We start from the raw sequence: 5357 nt of genomic DNA, 5'->3' as shown, positions 1-5357 counted from the left end.
TGACCTCGGATTGTTACTGACCTGCTTTTGCCTTATCCTTCTGTACCTTGCTTGATTGGACTTAACCCTTGCTGTGCTGTACCATTCTGAATAAACCTTATTCAAGGATATCTGGAGTCGGTAGTGGTTTGTGTGCCCAGGCGCATTACAGTGTTCTTTGTTTTCCAAAGCATTATTTTTAGTATATCCTTATGGGGAATAAAGAGATGTTTATTGAAGGTGACCACTGTCTTCAGTCTCTGATTAGTTATTAAATAACCTGATTTCAATCATTTGAACTATACAACAAAAAGGCATTTTGTAAAATACATAAAATGTCCATTGACGCTCTTTAAATGTAGGAAATACATTATACTACAGCCAGTTAGGAACCATAATAATACTCTACTACAAGCATGCCAAAGTGATTATTTATAAACAACATATAAATGAATGAAGGGGAAAACTACACAGTGTCCCGTACATGATATCTCTGAATCTGATGGATCTGCTGACATCAAATACGACAGCACCCAGCAGCAGTCAGGTTTTGAATGTCCACCCAAGGGAGGCATTTACAGGTAATTACCATGTATAAATACATTAAATGCACATGTAATTGTATGGAAAGATTGTTGTTGAATGATCTGGTGACAGGTCCTTTTTATGGAAGTGAGAGCCATGGGCTTTTAATAAAGACCTAAAATCAGATATGTATTTTTATGTTATTAGCAAGCATGCTAATAAAAAATGAGGTTTAACCCTTACAGGTATTTATTATTTCATACAGATATCATAGTACTGCACCTGGCAACGTCCATCCACTTTTCTTTCACTAACAGTAAGATGCCATCTTTTTTCTACTTTTTGGGCACTGGCTCTAAAATGACACAATAATGTCATTTCTAGCGTCTGTTTAGCTTTCTTTTCATATTTTTTTTATTCTGTAGCTTGGTTCAAAATGTCTGACACACCTGTGCTCCCTTCTACTGCCTCTCTACAAAGATAAAGCAGAACTAAATGAAAAAAATAAAAAAATTGTGAGCACGTGGATCTTTTTTTTTTACAGAAAGGACAAGCAATGAACTTTTGCAATTAACATACCTGCTTGATTATATTTTTTTATTTACACTCACCAGCCACCATAACATTGCGGCTGCCATCCATATCTTCTTTTGCTCCTTCCCCAGGTGTTGGATCTTCAGCCTTCTTGATTGGCCAGGGCAGAATAATGTAACTCGTGTAATTGTACATGTGCACTTCATTTAGTCCCGGCACCTCAGTGCAGTTGAAAAATAAGATTGTGAACAGGCATGTAGGTATGTTTAATTGCAGGAATGACATTGCCTGTCCCTTCTGCAATAAAAATACTGCCTGATTACAATTTTGGAATGCGCTATAGTTCCTCTTTTAAGTCTAAGTGAGCACTACCTGCAGCAGACTGATCACATTATCTCAGCAAGGGCTACTCCTATTTATAAAAGGTACAGCTCCTAATATAATTATACAGGTGCTCTGTATTGTGATATGTCAGGAATTTATGTATCCAAACTTCAAGTTACTGAAGGATCCACTTTAACTTATGTGAATGTGTACATTACACATTAGAATTTGGTTAACCATTATATTTCTGAGTAATGACTACTTAGGTCTCTGAGCGTCAGAACCTCTGCTCCTACTGCTGAAAGAATACATGCAACAGTTAGGTTAGTTTGATATAGTTGTTTAATTTTGTTTATTGGATGTATTTCTTGAATTGCCTGACTTCAGATCATACCACAGCGTTTTTAGGATTTACTGAGGTCAGAATATTTACTAGGCTATTCCAAAAATCTGATGTTTCTACTGTGTGAAGCACAGTGTTGTTGGATGAAGGTTACATGTTTTTTTTAACTCTAAATAATAATTAGCCTTGCAATGGAATTCATTCATTCATTCATTCAGATCATTCATTTATTCAGATCATTCGTTCATTCATTTTCAGATTTAACATTTATTTTAATAAATCTATAGAGGTAATTACTGAAAGCCATTCAGCTCATGAGTCTGCAAAGAAGACCTGCACCATTTTAGTGCCACTACCAGCATACAGCACAGATCAGATGCTAGATGACAATAGTCTGTCCAATTTCCTGGCTGATAGACATCCCATGTCATCTAACCCTTTCTTCCCCAACCTTTCTGACCTTGACTGGCCTGTTTCATTTATTATATTTGAGTTATTTTTAATCATGGAAGCATCACATAAGGGCATTAGCTAGGGCAGTCTGTGTTAGGAAAGGCGCTGTAATGTATTTGGGAAGCTATATACAGCAACCTGCAATCCCCTCCCATTAGTCAAGATCTGCCTGCAGTAATCATGTCGCTGGATTTAAAATAACTGTACATTAATGAAAATTTAAAATGTTTATTTTTAAGCATAATTAGCAAATATATGAGGGGAACCAGGGAAGGCACAATAGTAGCAAAATAAACTTCTACATTGTCTATAACAATACCTAGGAACTAGAGCTTTTCTTATTACAACATTGAGATTGCACTAGGGTTACAAAAAACAGTCCCCCAGTATAACAGTTTGATGAAGTATATGTAAAACAAGTATGTATGTTGTCAGAACAGAGAAAAGTAGTAATTTGAAAAAATCTCTTCCAAAATTATTGGATGCATTCTTGTATTTTGTGCTCAATAATAACTAAGTTTCCTTTTATTAGCAATTTTCCATGGAGTTAATTTGCTTGCTAGGAAAAGATTAGGTATATGCGCCAAAAACTAGAACTAATTATTATGAATGTAGAAAGCCTTCTGTTTGTTTTGTAACTTACAAGATACCTGACGTGCTGTAAGAAACCTAATACATCAGTAACCTAGTAATGATATTGCATAAGCAACGTTGTTAACACGCTGAGAACAATATCCTGGCAAAACTTTTCTATTGCTCAAGTAATTATTTGTTTAGAATCTTCTTCTTTCTTGAACATAATAATAGATAGAATGTTTGGTAAAAAAACAATAGACAGCAATTCTTTAATTGCAAAAGAAATTTGGTGTGTGCAGTGTGTTTTGAAAATTTTGGTTGGTCCAATTTAGGTATGCTTAATAACAAATGTAGAAATATAGGGTTTTATGAAAGTAAAGAAATATGTACATATAGTAAATTCTACATGTGTTTCAAAGCACACACTAAGAAAAACCTGCTAAAGCTAGAAGACCTTTCCAAAAGCCTTCACCACAAGCCAGCTGTTTATTGTAGTCAGAAGACTCCTTTTTGCATTTGTCCATCACTTACTCACTTTTAGTAGATTGACTTTAAGTTGAATTCTGTGCAACTGCAATCCCATGAATCCCATTTGATTTCTTAAGACTAGAATTCATGGGATTTGAATCTTTCTAGTGTTCTGCAGATTTAAGTTTTGTCCCAAAACTATGTGCTGAAGCCTTTGGTTTGTAAGGTCATTTCCAAACAATTTGAAATCCATCATTCTTCAATGAAAAAGATTATTCACAAGTGGAATACATTTAGGCCAATGTCAATCTTTCAAGGGGAGAATGTACCAGCAAATTCACCCCAAGGTGAGTACTCAATGCTCAGAGCCACATCTCAACAGACTCTCCAGGCCTTTGTATGTTAAATGTTAAAGGTAATGACAATACAATTATAAAATGACTGAACAAGAATGGCTTGTTTGGAAAGGTTGTCAAGAGAAAGCTGCTTTTCTCTGCCCTTCGGACAGATGAGACCAAAGTGGAAGTGTTTAGCCAAAATGCACAGCACCATGTTTGGTGAAAACGCAAAGCCCCAACATACTGGCATCTATAACCTAATTGATACTAATTTATTCCTCGGTGTGAATACCACACCAAAATACTGTTTATCAGTCTCTAGGCACCTCTTTATTATATGAAAACCAAACAAAGCATATTAATACAAACACCTAATCCCCCAATTGTCATGCGTGGTGGTGAAGGGGTGTTGGTTTGGAATTGTTTTTGAAGCCTGACTTTGAGTTCTACTTTAAGCACACAATGCTAACATTTGTACAGGGTGCCCAAACTGCAGGGCAATATCAGGGGCCTAGTTTCAGTAAAGATACTGCATGGACCTTTCTAACAACATTGAAAACAAAACATTTTCCAATCACCTAAAAAAAGGCAAAACCATTTGAACACACATCTCTGGCATTTGCTAACCATCAGACTTCCTGTATTATCTACAATAATAATGATGGATTTTGGAAATGCCCAGGGCACATGTGATCTTTTACATTATTGCAAAGCTAGGTAAATATCACAGGCACCTTAGAAACTAAAAATGCCAATTTAAAAAGAACAGGGATATCAACTGCTCCAGTTCATTTCACTGATAACCATTACCTAGAGACGATTGAGGACTGGTTGACAGAGTTAAATTATAATGGTTCTGCTGTTAAAAAATGACCGTCTAAAGCTGGGTACACACATGCAATAATTGTTGTTGGAAAGGCCCTTTAACGATCCTTTCCAAGGACTAAGGACTGCATGATGCATGAATGAGTGCTGTACATACAGCACCGTTCTGCTCTATGGAGTGAGGAGAGCGACGGAGCGGCGTCCCACTGTGCGCTTTCCTCCTTCGCTTCCATTAGGATTGTTTGTCGTCCATTGTCTGTGGATCTGCTAGGACGGTCATTGTACACACGCTGTACACACGCAAGATTCTCGTCCGATATCAACCCTGAGCCGATTATCGGACGAGAAGCATTGCAAGTGTGTACGTAGCCTTAGTTTTAAGTTGTTACTTTGATCAGTCACTGTTTCCTTGTAACAGATAAGACCTTGCAAAGCTGGAATGTGTGCTTGTGCTTTTAGGCATGCAATCTAGTATTTATTTTAGGTTATGTATCATGTGATACCGTAACTGTTGGCTCATGAGGGTTGGGTCATTATGAAATACGTGTAATTACTATCAGCTGATTCCTTGCAACTCATAGTAATTATTATAATGCAAACCAGTTCATATTTCTATTTATGGGTACCATTCATTTTTCCTTATCTTAAGGTGAACATATAGTATAGTATATACTTTTATATCATATAGTATGAATTATGGGTGGAGTAAGGACATTAATGTCATAATTTATGTATGTCTGTGTTTATATTTATCATTTCTTTCTGCACATATTATGGAAAAAAAATCAGATTAATGTGTTTAAACCTATATGTGTTTTTTTCAGTAATGCAGCAAAATTATGTCTTGCTGCTTTCCTGCTCCTAAAGCTACAGATAGTAGATTCATTTTAGTTGCGTATAACAGTTCATGAATGATTGTAGGTATGTCATGCCCAGACAAATAATTGCAAGTGGTATTACTATTTAAGCTTCCCTTGCAATAAACAATCAGC

Source organism: Pyxicephalus adspersus, chromosome 3 (assembly GCF_032062135.1).
Source record: "Pyxicephalus adspersus chromosome 3, UCB_Pads_2.0, whole genome shotgun sequence".
In the NCBI taxonomy this organism is placed as follows: domain Eukaryota; kingdom Metazoa; phylum Chordata; class Amphibia; order Anura; family Pyxicephalidae; genus Pyxicephalus; species Pyxicephalus adspersus.
The sequence above is the reverse complement of the archived record's forward strand: the minus strand, read 5'-3'. Positions refer to the sequence as shown.